Source organism: Elephas maximus, chromosome 23 (genome assembly GCF_024166365.1).
Source record: "Elephas maximus indicus isolate mEleMax1 chromosome 23, mEleMax1 primary haplotype, whole genome shotgun sequence".
NCBI classification, from domain to species: Eukaryota; Metazoa; Chordata; class Mammalia; order Proboscidea; family Elephantidae; genus Elephas; species Elephas maximus.
In genome coordinates, this window is record NC_064841.1 from 75,613,551 (window position 1) to 75,629,113 (window position 15,563).

A 15,563-nucleotide genomic window follows, 5' to 3' on the forward strand; every position below is an offset into this window, starting at 1 on the left:
ATACATATATATATGTGTATAATTCCATTCTTACTGCTCTGCTAGCTATTCTTTTGAGTTATACCCATTGCCATCCAGTCAATTCCGACTCATAGCGACCCTATAGGTCAAAGTAGAACTGCCCTATAGGGTTTCAAGGAAAGGCTGTTGGATTTGAAGTGCTGAACTTTTCATTAGCAGCCAAACGCTTAACAACTGTGATATTTTTTCCTCTAATTTATGTCAACTTTGGTTATAGTAAGATTATTTATAAGCTCTTTGATATATTTGCTGCATATAATTTTCTGAGTTCTTAAATGAGCTACAATTTTGTTAACTGTGTATTTGTTATTGCTTTTAGTTGCCGTCTAGTTGTCTCCAACTCAGGGCAACCCTAGATACAAAATAACAAAATGTCCAGTCCTGCACCACCTTCAAGATCCTTGGCATGTTTGAGCCTATTATTGTGGACATTGTGTAGTGTCTTCCAACTTAGGGGGCTTGTCGTTCAGCACCATATACGACAATGTTCTGTTGTGATCTATGAGGTTTTCACTGGCTAATTTTTAGATAGATTGTCAGGCCTTTCTGGCTAGTCCCTATTAGTCGGGACACTCCCCTGAATCTTGTCCACCATGGATGACCCTGCTGGTGTTCAAAGTATTAACGGCACAGCTTCCAGCAACAGAGCAAACTGAGAGACAGGTGGTGGAATTATGTATTTAGACAGACAGAAATTAAAAGTTTTTATGTACTCAAACTTTTAACATTTTCAGTTGTGGTTTCTTTCATATATTTTCATGTTTAGGAATTCCTTACTTGTCCAGATATAAATAAGTTAAATATCATTTATGTTTTCTTATTATTTATTATGGTTTTATTTATTTAATGTTTTATTTTGGTAAATGGTGCAGATGAAAAGCAAAATGAATTTTTTACTATATTTATTTAATAATGTATCTTTTCCCTGTTGATTTCTGTTGTTTATTTTATAGCAATCATAAATAATATTTTGCTGAACACTATTACACAAATTTGTCATTATTTAATACTTAAATAGGCGTGGGTAAATTTCAGCAAGGTGCCCTGCTGGCACAATGGTTAAGTGCTCACCTGCTAACTGAAATGCTGTTAGTTTAAACCCACCAGCAACTCCATGAGAGAAAAGACCTGACCGACTGTTCTCCTGAAAATTACAGCCTAGGAAACCTTATGGGGCAGTTCTGCTCTGTCTCATGGGGTTGCTCTGAGTTGGAATTGACTGGATGGTGCCTCACAAAGAAAACAACGAATATTCAACATAAAAAAAAAAAAAACTTGCTGCCATCAAATTGATTCTGACTCACGGCGACTCCGTGTCTAAGTGCTTATTCTCACCGAAGACGTGTACGAGAATGTTGATTGCTGCGTTTTTAACACTAGCAAATGCTGGAAACAAACATCCGTCAAGAGTAGAATGGATAAATACATTGTGATATGTTCAGGTACTGGAACACTACACATTAATGAAAAAGAATAAGTCATTGCTGTAGGCAACAACAGGAATGCGTCTTACAAACAAAATGTTAAATCAGAGAGTATAAACTATATGAGTTCATTACATAGAGCTGAAACAGGCAAAACCAATCTGTGGGGATTGCGGTATGCTGGCCATGAAAGGGCACAGGGCTCCTTCTGGGGTTCTAGACATTTTCCCCTTCTCTCTCTGGAGGGTGGTTACACAAACACATATAAATGTGAAAATTGATCAAGCTATACACTTAAATTTTTTGCATTTTATGTCTCAATTTTTTAAAAAACGAGAAACATCTCCATTGGGCCGAAGGCTCTCCTTGTGTTATTTTATTTCATGATCTGTTTTTTTGCCTACCAAGCAATAGAATTTTTAAAATTTTTGTGGCTTTATAATGTGTTTATATCTATAGTGGGTCATTAGAAACTCCTGTTATTTTCAAAGTTTTCTTAGCCTTTCACATAATTTTAATGTCTCCAGATTATTTAGAATTATGTTTTTCCAATGTCATGTATTGAGGTAAACCTTTAAAATCACTTGTGAAGTATGGACATCTTCATTATTGGGTTATGGCAAAGTATCTCTAATAAAAGTGGGTATCACTTGGGAAGGAACCTTGGCCTGAGAATGGAGGTAGATCTGGATTCCACACTCACCTCAGTTGCTGTCTGTCCTTGAGCATTTCATGTCTAAGGCACAGTTGCTACATATTAAAGGTATGAAACTGATTTTCTTATCAACCCTATACCAGGCACTACACTAAATTTTAAACATGCCATCTTATTTAATGCTCACGTAACACAAATAAATATGAAGATGCCCCATAGTGCATAATATAGCACATGGACTTTCAAACTTTTTTTTTAACTACAATTCACAGTAACAAAAACATTTTACTTCAAGACCCAGGATATATATACTCACAGGAAACAAGTTTCCTGAAGAAATACTTTGCCTGGTTACTTGATATTGTCTATTCCTTTCTAAACTATCCTATTTATTTTAAAATGTTAATTTTATTTCAAGACATATCAACGGGTAGCAATCAACAACTGGAAAAACACTGGACTAGCATTCAAAGCAATCTGTATATTAACCAAATGATATTAAAAGTAATTGTTAGATTTTCTTACATTTTTCCAAGAGCATTAAAAGTAATCTACTTCCTAATCCCTACCTACCATATTTAATATCCTTTTCCCTCAAATTCTTCTCACTTTCCACCACTCTTATGCCTTTAGCTTTCCTGAAGTTTCTCTCTCCCAATCCTTGCCTCTCAGCTCCCCAAAGATCCCCCCAGCACCTTATCCATATAGGGACTTCTCTTTCCTCCTTTTCCATCTCCCTTTCCTTCTAACCTCCTTGTCTTCTGCTCTCTCAAGATTAAAGCTTGAACTTTTCCATGCTTATCTGTCTTTCTCTGTGTTTTGCCTGCAGATGTGGTAAGTTGGGTCAGTGCAAGAGGAAAAATGGAGGCCCAAAAACCATATGTATAAATCAAGCCAACCAACTGTTAAATACAATCTATTGTATCCTCCTGCACTTAAAATATATGCCTTATTAAGGAACTGGAAGTCCAGGTTCAAATTTAGAATTCTCAGACTCCTCAGAATTCCGTGTCCACACTTGGTGGTGCAGGAGAGCTGGTCTCAGCCCTCATCCTGCAGCCTGACTCCCTTCTTCTCCCACCCCAGGCTCTGTCCAGCACCTGGAGGGACCTTTGGTATCCCATTCTGCACTAAGGAGCTCCATGCATACGTGGTGCCACAACAGCCACCCATGGCCCCACTTTGGGCCAACTGCCTTTGGAGAATATTCTAAAATGGTATTGGTGCAGTTTCCCGTGGGCACATCCTCTTAGCCCCACAGACACTAACTCTGTAAGGAGAGGCCTTCTAAAGTTTTAGGGCCATGTTAAGAAGAGTCTACTGGAGGTATCAATGGTGGTAGCAAAAGCGGGGAGGTAATAGAAAAGACAGTAGAATGTTTGTGGTAGGAGACCCAATGAAAACTCATGTTAATAATTTACACTCGATACTTCAATCCTTTAAGGTATTTGGTTTATACCAAAACCAAACCAAACCTGTTGCCATCTAGTCGATTCGGACTCATAGCGACCCTGTAGGACAGACTAGAATTGCCCTGTGGAGTTTCCAAGGAGATCCTGGTGGATTTGAACTGCCAGCCTTTTGGTTAGCAGCCATAGCTTTTAACCACTACCCCACCAGGGTTTCTATTTGGTTTATAGGTGATAAGAAAACTGAGATGAATCAAGCATAAACAAAGTACCCAGGATTATTTAACAGAGCGGACGTGTACCGTTTTCAGGACACTCAGCATCCGTTTCTACTCCATGATGTCCCCTAATATTTGCTTTGAGGGAGCTACTCTATATACCACACACACACACACAATCGTTGTATAATTTAAAGCTAAATTAGGTGATAAAAACTCAAAGTAGCCTATGCTCATGGTGTTCCAGGCACGTTGGATCCACCCCAACCACCATGATGGTGTGTGCTGTAGACCTGAAGTGCCACATCCTCCAGCCAGGAATGGATACGTGGCCTGTGTCCAGCCAGTTGAAGACAACAAGTCAGTTCTAGATCTTTCGGCTGAGGTATTAGTCTAGTCCATTCTCTCTGTTTGGCTGGATGTTGAGATCCTATGACTGGAGAAGGTCGGGACCACCACTGAAGCCTGTGAGAGGATTCAACACAGCCAGAGGCAGAGGTGAGAAGTGGAGAGAGAGCATGCCGGTTCTAGTCATGTCGCCTAGATCCTGGGTTAAACTGCCTATTAAATGTATTAAATTTACTCCTAGGCTTTTCAGTATGTAGCACAGTAAATCCTCTACCTTTTTTTTTTTTTTCTTACATCGCTTTGAATTGGATTTTCTGTCACCTGGACAAGGAAAGATTTTAAACCATAAACCTACCACCAAACGGTAGTGCAACATTCAAAGTCAGTTGTGTCAGGTCTCAATCCAGGTGTACTGAGCTGTTCTTTCCTTCAGGAGGACAGTTAAAACTCTCCAGATGATTTTTAAAGCCATGTTTAATTTTAATAGTCTCTGATTATCTATGTAATAAAAGAGTATTTTCTCTTTTAAGGAGATAGAAGTGCTTAATGGGTTAAGGCACATTGTAAGTGCTCAATAAATTTTGGTTGTGGGTTGGATAGAAAGTGTCTGGATGTGGAGTTGACACCCCCCCTCTGTGGAGACTGGCGTTGGGCTGTCCTCCCCTGCCCTGGAAACGAAGCTTTCCCAACTGGTGTCCCTCCCTCTTTCTCATACAGGTTCTAACTCAGGGCAACTTTTTTGATAGTTCTGCTCTGCATGGGCTTCCTCTAAACTCCTAGCCACCCAAAATAGACTTGTTAAATCCTAATCCCAGGTATCCGTGAATGTGACCTTATTTGGAAATAGGGTCTTTGCAGATGTAATTAGCTAGGTAATGTGAGGTCAGTCTGGGGTAAGATGAGCCCTGATCCAATAAGACTGGTGCCCTTTGAGAACTAGGATGAGAGAGAAAGATACACACACACATTGAGAGAAGATGGCCATGTGAAGATGGAGGCAGGGCTTGGAGTTAAGGTGGCACAAACCTAGGAAGGCTTGAGGTTACCAGAAGCTGAAAGGATCCTTCTCTGGAAATTTTGGAGGATGCATGGCCCAACCAACACCTTATTTTGGACCTTGAGCCTCCAGAACTGTGAAAGAGTAAATTTCTGTCATTTTAAGCCCCCTTCCTGGTAATTTGTTACAGCAGCCTTAGGGAATGAGTATACCCAATTGAGCATTAAATGATGCAGTGCCTTTTATTGTGGGCATTTGATCCAAGTGTGTTATAGAGTAGTGGTTTAGAGCCCTGACTCTCAAGGCAGCTTGTCTAGGTTCAAATCCCAGCCCCACCATGTGTCAGCTGTGTGACCTTAAGCAAGTTACATAAAACTCCCTGAACTGCAGTTTCTTCCTTTCTAACATGGAGGTGACAGTAATTCCTACCTTATAAAAAAAAAAAAAAAAACCTCATAGGCATGATCAAATAGGTTAAATCTTTGATGTATGAGGATCAAATAAGTTAATTTTCAAAAAGTGCTTACAGCAATGCCTGGCATATAGAAAACACTATACATATGTTATTGTTAGGTGCCATAAAGTCGGTTCCAACTCATAGCAACCCTGTGTACAACACAACAAAACATACCCTGGCCCTGTGCCATCCTCACAATCATTGTTATGCTTGAGCCCATCGTTGCAGCCACTGTGTCAATCCATCTTGTTGAGGGTCTTCCTCTTTTTCACTTACCCTCTACTTTACCAAGCCTGATGTCCTTCTCCAGGGACTAGTCCCTCCTAGTTACATGTCCAACGTATGTGAGACAAAGACTGGCCATCCTCCCTTCTAAGGAGCATTCTGGCTATACTTCTTCCAAGACAGATTCCTTTGTTTTTCTGTCAGTCCCTGGTATATTCAATATTCTTCACAAACACCATAATTCAAAGGCATCACTTCTTTCTTCTTCAATCTTCCTTATTCACCGACCAGCTTTCGCATGCAGATGAGGCGATGGAAAGCACATGTACGTGTAAGTGGTAGCGATTAGTATTTTAGCAGTGAGACTGTAGTGAAAAGCTCATGGACTTTAGATTGAGATACACTTGGGTTAGAATCCTGACTCACACATCTGCTGAGTAGTCATGACAGAGACTGTATGGTTCACAAAGACTGAAATATTTATTTTGGGTGCCATCATTACAGAGAAAGTGTGAAACTCCTGATGAAATATGCAGAAAGCTCCTAACAGAGTGCCTGGAAGGGAGACAGAGCAACTATGGAAGTGTCCTTCCCCCTTCCCCCTGTTTTCCCGCCTAGACCGCACTGTCACTGAGAGATGGGACCAGGGTCTCCATACCACCAGTGCCACTGAAAGTCTTGATGCGTTAACATCTGGTCAGGCAGTTGGTTGAAAACGTCAAATGTTGGTAAGACAAGTACAATTGCCATGTGTTTTGCTGCTTAGTGTTAAATAAATATGCATTGAATATGTAGAGGTTTTCACCTTTGAAATTCTATTTTCAGTGGCTTCTACAGACCCCAGAAGGGTCATTCAGAAGTCATCATGGGGAAGCATGCAGAATGCCCGCAAGGTGACAGTATGTTTTTACGGGAAGTACTAGGCTATGATTGCCTAGAGAATGACAGATCTTACAGAGATTTCAGTGGACCGCAAAGGGGCTGCCACAAGCAGGTATTGAACCACACCTGCCCTTTAGCTGACATCAGTGACAGCCTCTGGTACCTCATTATAAAAGTTCAGCCATCCTGAGATGACCTTGACTGACCATCTTCCCCAAAGGAGAGTCTCTTTCTGCTGCCAGCAGCAACTCGTTATCTGAAGTGCCAAATAGCCCAAGCTACATCCGTTCACTTCTGGTTTTGAGCTACTCTTTGGGGGATTGTTTCTTTGATCCCAAGGTGTATTTTGTGGTCATAAAGAGAAGGCAGGTAGGATAATTTGCTTGTTCTTTTGAAGGAAGCATTTAGATGTTATGTCAGAATTGTCGTATCAGAGAAATCTCAGGGCCCTGTACATGTTAACTGGGTCTCTCTGTCTGATAGGTCCCTCCTCTCGACAGCCACGTCCACCTGAGCACCTAGAGTTTGATGAAAGAATATGAGGAGTACAAGACTCACCTGCTTAAATGCTCTTTGAGGATATGTACTATGAGAAAAAGAAATGAATATGCAATGAGTGAAGGTGGTATATAATCAATTGCAAAATCATGCGTTGCAAAAAAACTAAGCTATGGGTATTCAAAGGAGGAAGAAGACAGTATGCTTTATGCTGGATGAGAGAGGCTTCCTGGCAAAGTAAGATTTGAGCCAGACCTTCTTGAAATCCATCTCTGCTGTTTTGGAAATACCAACGTGGCTCATGAGTGAAGTAGGTTATTTAAACCCACCTCTAAGCAAGCAGCGTCAGCCAGTTGCTCTGTTTGCTTGCTAAATTGGAGGCAGAGAAGCTTAGTGGTAAAGAGAACATACTTTGATTTCGAAGGATCGCAGTGCATACCTATCCCACCTCTACCATCTCTTAGGTGTGTGACTTTGGGTAAGTTTATTCACCTCTCCCAGCTTTAGTTTCCTCATCCTTGAATTCAGTGGTAATATCTACGGCAGGAGCTCTGGTGGCACAGCAGTTAGAGATCAACTGCTAACTGAAAGCTTGGTGGTTCGAAACTGCCAGTGGCTTCGAAGGAGAAGGGTGTGGCACTTTGCTTCCATGGAGATTTACAGCCTTGGAAACTCTATGGGGTCCCTATGAATCAGAGTCTACTGGACAGCAGTGAGATTTTTTGGGTTTATCTACTTCCCAGGACTACTTTAAAAACTGGAATACTGTATGTGGAGATGTGGGTACAGAATTTGGCATATGACAAGGACTAAATGGTAGCTATAATTTGTCATATATTTATTCAACAAACATTCATAGGACATTGTTATGGATTGAATTGTGTCCCCCTCCCCCCAACATATATGTTGGAATTCTAACCCCTATACCTGTGGGTGTAATCTAATCTAATCTAATGATCTAATCACCTGCCATGATGCAATCTAATGTAATAGAATCAATCGATCAGTTGAGGTCATACCAGGGTAGGGTGAATCCTAAGCCTAGTCACTTCTAAGCTGTATAAAGAACATCACAGACACAGAGAGAGACAAGAACACATGGGGGGGGGGAGGGGGAGACAGATGTTGTGTGAGGATCACCAAGGGACCCCTGGGGCTACTGTTCTTTAAAGCCACCCCCTTGTGATATTTCTGTTACGGCAGCTCTCGGCAACTTAGACACTCATCTACTGTGTTACAGATGCTGCATCAGAATCTGAGGGTACCACAGGGGGAAAAGCCAGATGTTGTCCTCAACTACATCAGAATCTGAGGGTACCACAGGGGGAAAAGCCAAATGTTGTCCCCGACTGCATCAGAATCTGAGGGTACCACAGGGGGGAAAGCCAGATGTTGTCCCCGACTGTATCAGAATCTGAGGGTACCACAGGGGGGAAAGCCAGATGTTGTCCCCGACTGTATCAGAATCTGAGGGTACCACAGGGGAAAAAGCCAAATGTTGTCCCCAACTGTATCAGAATCTGAGGGTACCACAGGGGGAAAAGCCAGATGTTGTCCCCGACTGCATCAGAATCTGAGGGTACCACAGGGGGAAAAGCCAGAAGTTGTCCCCGACTGCATCAGAATCTGAGGGTACCACAGGGAGAAAAGCCAGATGTTGTCCCCGACTGTATCAGAATCTGAGGGTACCACAGGGGGGAAAGCCAGATGTTGTCCCCGACTGTATCAGAATCTGAGGGTACCACAGGGGGGAAAGCCAGATGTTGTCCCTGAGTTGACAGTTTTCAGTCTAGTGGGAGATTATGGAGACACTGACGTGTGATTATGCATCAGTGGTCTTTTCCTTTTGGGGAAGAAGGTGTGGGTGGTTATGAAGAAGCATAGGAGAAGGTCCTCACCAGGGTTTAGGAGGTTTGAGAAGCCTCTCACCAGGATTCAGGAGATTAGAATGTGCTTCCTGAAGGAAGTTCCATCTGTATTGAGATCAGAAGGTCATATGTATGTGAGAGCCCAGAATTGATGTAAGATAGGAACATAAGAAATCGTGTTTTTAAGAAATTGTGTTTTAGGGAGAAGGAACAATATGTGCAAAGCATGGACACAAGAAAGAGCATGTTTTATGTGGGGAGAAACAAAATAGATCCATTTGTTAGAGGCAGTGTTGTGGGGGGAGGGGAGGAGAACACTTGCCCAGGATTGAGGGAACCTAGATTCTTGTCACAAAACTGGCTACTTATTTTAAGCAAGTCATAATCTCTTGTTTCTCAGTTTTCAATTTCCTAACCTATAAATTGTGAGTCAGTGTATGCATGTGTGTGTGCACAGGTATCTTCCGTTCTAGGAGTATTAGTCAGAATAGGCTAGGTTGTGCAACTGTGACAAAGTAACCACTAAATCCTGGTAGGTCAACACGACGGGGTTTGTATTTCACAGTACATGTCCTTGCAGGTTGATGGGGGCACAGCTTGATAAAATCACTCATGGAACAGGCTGACATAGGCTCCACCATCTGACTCTTTCTCGGTCAGCAGAAAAGAGTCAGTGGAGGACCTTGTGCCGCAGTTAAATGCTTCAGCCTGCTGGTGACACCCATCCTTTTCTGCTCACAATTCATTGCCTAGAAGTAGTCACATAGCCCTGCTCAAGCTCCCCATGTTTGGGAAAGTCTTCTGCGTGACTAGGAGGAAGGATGATTCAGATGCCAGTGAGAACAAGTCATAGGTACCAGTGTCTCCACAGGTGTTGCAGGTTCCCCAGATGCAAAGAAGTTCATTGGCTGATACCTGACTTGGTCACTTGTGTCCAGCTCATTGAGCATTTGTTAAACTTCCACTCTGGGTTGGAATCCTAGATACTGAGGATCCAAAGAAAAATCCAAAGACCTGGTGGCCCTTTCCCTTAAATATATAAAATCCAATAAGGGAAATAGGAGATATACCAGGGGTTGTTGTAAACACTTTGCATGTATCATTATCCACATTTTATAGGTGATGAAACTGAGGTCCAGACAGGTTACTTAATTCAAAATCTCATAGATTATAAGTAGCAGAGCCAGGATTCAGGGCCAGGGAGTTTATTTCTGCAGCCGACACTCTAAACAGCCTCTTGAAGCAGAGTGATATGTGGAGCAATGTATGCAGCTAGCTAGCTAGGGAATATTGCCAGTAACTTCACTGCCTAAGCAAAAAGCACTATTGCATGCCTACTGTGTACAGTGTACCGTGTCACGTGTCAAGGAGGGGAGGGATGAGGAAGTATGCCATATGGCTTCTACTCTCAGGAATCTTACAATAAAATTGAATAGTAAATGGCCATAATAATCATAATGACTACACTTAGTTTTTGTTATATACCAAGAACCCTGATTAGAATTCTGATTTTGCCCCTCTCCTTTCCATCTGCTGTGGAGGAGCAGATGGGTAAGGAAGCTCACGCAGAGAAAGAGTTACTGGCCAGCCTGAGGACACTCTTAATCTTAAAATTCTTGAGGGACGTGGTTCAATTCTAGGAGTGCTCTGGGGCTTCAGAGAATGGCCTATACTCTTTGGCCAGCAGAGCAACAACCTGGATCCACAAGGGACCCCCAGAATTTAGCCTGCCTCGCAGAATCTCTGATCCACTGATTGCTTCGTTTGTTGTTTAGATCCTTCAAATCAGCCACAGGTAAGAAAGGCTCCCCATGGAAGCCTTGTCCTGTCCTGTTAGCCTGATTTGAAATATGGAGTTGAAGAAGACCCTCATTCCACCAAATTGAACATGCCTTGGCTCTAAGCTCTTGGCTCAGTATGGTGCTTTCCAGTGTGACAAGGGTAAGAAGGTTCCTAGAAATAGCTGGCTTCAAATTTATTTGAAAAATTGGCCCAGGCTTAAATGTTTTTAAGCTATTGTTCTTAGTCTGTAAATCTTTGGAGCAGTTGTTATATATATTGCCACAGGAAATTTGGTTGGACGGGAAAAAAACTGCCAGATCCTGGAATAGCCCAAAAGGAATACTGGCCCAAGAGGGAAAGAAGGGGTATTAACCAGCCCAAAGTTTGAGCTGAGTGTTGAAAAGAGAGAATATCATTTCCTTTGCTTGGAAGCCACGTTAACTAAGAAAGTGGAAGGGATTACAATCTTGGCCTGCAGACAATGTTTTCACTCCCATAGGTTCTCCCAGTTCTAGCAACTTCACTGCTGCCGGCCTCAAGCACTGAAAAAACACTCCTCTGTTGGATACCATGTTGCTAATTATATACTTTTGTATACTGTTGTATGCTAGTGTGCTGCCATCTTTCCTTCCCAGTGATGTGTCCACTGTAGCTCCTCACATCCATGTCTGCCAATTTCCATTCTCTCATCCTTGTTCGTCCTTTCACAGTGATTTTAGGGAAACATAAGATCACAAAGCTAAACCTACATTTTTCCAGCCTCTTTCGGAGCTAGATGCATGCCGGTCATTAAATTCTTGCCAATGGAATGTAAGTGTCTAATGTATGTAAATGTGTGGAGAGGATTTTGAGGACATTGGTAGGGGGGTTGGAATATAAAGATACATAGGGGATTTTTTTTTTTCTCATGATAGCACTCATCCATAGCTTAGAATTTAACAACTTGCAAAGACACCTAGATCAAGTCATAATATACTGCTGGAATAGCTCTTTGAATCTTGAGCATAATAGTAGCCTGTTGTAGGTAAGTTGTTGTTGTTGTTAGGCGCTGCCGAGTTGGTTCCTACTCATAATGACCCAACAGGACAGAGTAGAACTGCCCCACAGGGCTTCTGAGAAACGGCTGGTGGATTCCAACTGCTGACCTTTTGGTTAGCAGCCGAGCTCTTAACCACTGTGCCGCCAGGGCTCCAATTATAATATTTAAGAATGGGTCAGAAGGCTCAATGTTATGGAAATATTAAAATAAATTTATTATTTGAGACTAAAGAACAGATTGGAGCCCTGGTGGCACAGAAGAATGTAGCAATGGCTAATTGACTATAGTTTTCCTAGGGGTAAACTAGATGGACAGCAAAGTACGGTATTATTTGATTTTATAACTGGAAAAAAAGAAAGCTGGTAAGCAAGATACTAACATCAACCACCTCAATGGAAAATTGTGACCCTTACCCAGTTTCCAGATCTGGGCCAAGTCACAGACCCAGAGCTCTCTGAAAGGCAGACTGTGTCCCTCTCAGAAAAGACTCTACAAGAGTATTCCATAAATATTCTTCCCCCAAATCAACTACTGTCATTGCTGTAGTAACTATGCACAAGAAAAGGGAAATGTTCAGATTATTTTGTCAGCTGTTGGATGTATAGCTTGAACAGACATTGACACCAGCAGCCTGAAATAATCAGTTTGCCCTGTGGTTCGAGTGGAGCACTAACAAGGCTGTGTGACAAATAGCATCCTAGCCCAAGCTCTCATGAGTTCATTGGGTATAGAGACCCTCCTTGTGTTATTGTCCCAGTTCTTTAATATATAATTGGAGTAGTATATGTACTTAGTAGATACATAGTTGGAGTAGATTGTGCAGAAGCTGGACAATGAATAGGGAAGACCAAAGAAAAATTGATGCCTTTAAATTATGGTGTTGGTGAAGAATATTAAATATGCTGTGGACTGACAGAAGAATGAACAAATCTGTCTGGGAAGGAGTACCGCCAGAATGATCATGAAAAGGAAGGACGGCGAGACGTCATCTCACATACTTTGGATATGTTATCAGGAGGGATCATTCTCTGAAGAAGGACATCATGCTTGGTAAAGTAGAGGGGCAGCGAAAAAGAGGAAAACCCTCAATGAGATGGATTGACACAATGGCTGCAATAATGGGCTCAAACATAACAACAATTGTGAGGATGGTGCAGGACTGGGCAGTGTTTCATTCTGTTGTACATGGGGTGGTTATAAGTAGGAACCGACTAGGCGGCACCTAACAACAACAATATACTTGGCACGGTGATTCTCAAATGAAGGGCAATTTTTTTCTCCACGGGATATTTGGCAATGTTTGGAGTTGTTTTTGATTGTTGACCCTTAGGGACAGGAATGCTAATGGCATCTAGTGGATAGAGGCCAGGGATGCTACTAAACATCCTACGATGCAAAGGACCCCCCCCCCAACAAAGAGTTGTTTTACCCAAACTATCAATAATGCTGGGCTTGAGAAACCCCTGACTTAGCATCTGGGAGAACCTCACATTAGATCCCTGACCTATGAAGAAAGAGCCATTATGGTTGGAAGGGCCAAGCGGAAACCCCTAAATCTGTATCTTCTTCTCGGCATAGATTGTAAATCATAAGCAATACCTCACCATTGGAGGAATTATACAAATTAGTGCTAGACTTAATGGATGAAGAGGTGTTGATCCTTGTTACATCCCCATTCAATTCACCACATGACCCCTATGAAAACCAGGTGCATCATGATAATGGACTATCAAAAAATTAACTCAAGTACTAGCCTCAATCACAACTTCTTTTCCTGATATAGTCCCTATATAGAAACAGATCACTATAATCTCTGCCATTTGGTGTGCAGCTATTGATCTTTTAAATGCATTCTTCATAAAACCCATCAGAAGGAGGATCAAAAGCAGTTCCCTTTATGATGGAAACATAGCAGTACATTCACTGTCCTACCAAAGGGTTACATTAATTCTCATGTTTTTGTTTCAGTATAATCTACCAGGATGTTTATTGTTTTGATGTTCTGCAGAACATTGTGTTGGTCCACTATATTGACAATACCAAGCTAATTGGACATAGTGAGCAAAATGTGGCAAGTGGTACCCTAGAAATAATGTATGACAGCATAAAAACGGCATGGAGGCAGTGTCTGACTTCCTCTAACTTCACAAGGGGGAAGGAGAATCGAGATCAACAGCCCAAGGCTGATTCCTATGAGGCAGAGCTCAGATATGCCTCCTCTCTGCCATCTTTACCAATTCTGACATCAACCATCCCTCCCACGGCACTCCCTACTTCTCTGCTGTGTTTGGTAATTCATTGTAATGGCCACACAGAACTCACAAACAATACTCACAATTATGGTGTTTATTAAGGAAGTAACAGGTTACAATTCAGGCTCAAGAACACTCAAGGAAACAGTTCTTCCATCAGGACAGCCTCTTTCCAGCAGTGCTCACTGGCACGCCTCTCCCAAAGGCACTCAGCTTTCTCTCTTCATGGGCCAGGAACCCCACCACACTGTTTCCTGCTTCTGGGTCTCTGCTGCAGTCTCTCCTGCCACCGCTTCTCACCATCTTCGGGGTTATGGGCCACGCTCTCTCTCTCTTGGTCTCCTGCTTCCAGGAGCTTCTCAGCTTAGGGATCCCAGGTCCAAAGGACGTGCTGGCTTCTCGCTGTTCTTTTTTTTTCCTTGGCAGTGATGGTATCTTCTCTCTTCTGTCTCTGGGGTGGCTCATTTCAAACCCAGTGGGATGACAAAACTGACCAATCCCTTTGGTGGGTGACAATTACCCCATAACACAGTCCCACCCAATCACTTGGGTGGGAGTTACAAGACCATGGTGAGAAAGGCCACACAAGAGTGATCCATCCAACAGCAGTCAGATAACCCTCCAAGAGATTCAGAGAAATGATACATCAGTGAAATGATTCTGAATCCAATATTCTATAGAATACCACTTAGACATCCACTCTAAGGCAAAAATTTGACTGCACTTTGCACCCCCTACTACTAAGAAAGTATGCAGCTGGCGTGGCTGTCTTTGGGCTTGGGAGGCAGCATTTGTCTCAATTGGGAAACTGTTCTAACTCGTATAGCTGGTGATTCCTAGACTGTCAGTTTTGGGTGGAGCCCAGAGTGAGAGAGAGCTCTACATCAAGACCAAGCTGCAGTCTAAGCTGCTGTGACATTCAGGCATATCCAGTGGGTGCTAGAGATTTCACAGTTGATATGAAGGCCCTGTGGCATCTTTGGCAAGAGTAATGCTATCATCTTGTGTGTTCTTCTTGGTCTGAAAAAAAAAGGAGATACAGATGTAACATAGATGAGGTTAAGTAAAATCCCTGTAGTCCTGAATCTGAGTTGGAAATATCAGCATGAGCTAATGAGTCATTTTATCATTTATTTCCTAGCTCTGTCCATAGACAAGGCCTAGAAACAATGACCAACACAAATGCAGTGAGGATCTCTGGCACTCAGATTTGCAGTCTTGAGATACCATTTCTCATTAAAAGAAACTAGGACTTCTTGAGATGGCTGACTCTAAGTCTGGGGCAGGAAATGTACAAGATGAGCGTAAACCATCTTGTCATATCAAATAATGAGGAAACTGTGAAAGGTTATGAGGCTCATGTCAAAAGGACTCAAGAGCCAGCTTGATGAGTTTCCCAACAGCCTTTTGGTACACTTTTTAGCTTCAATAGGGATAAAAATGGCGGGATCGACATACATCAAATAGGTTTAAATCTTTGTGCTCAGA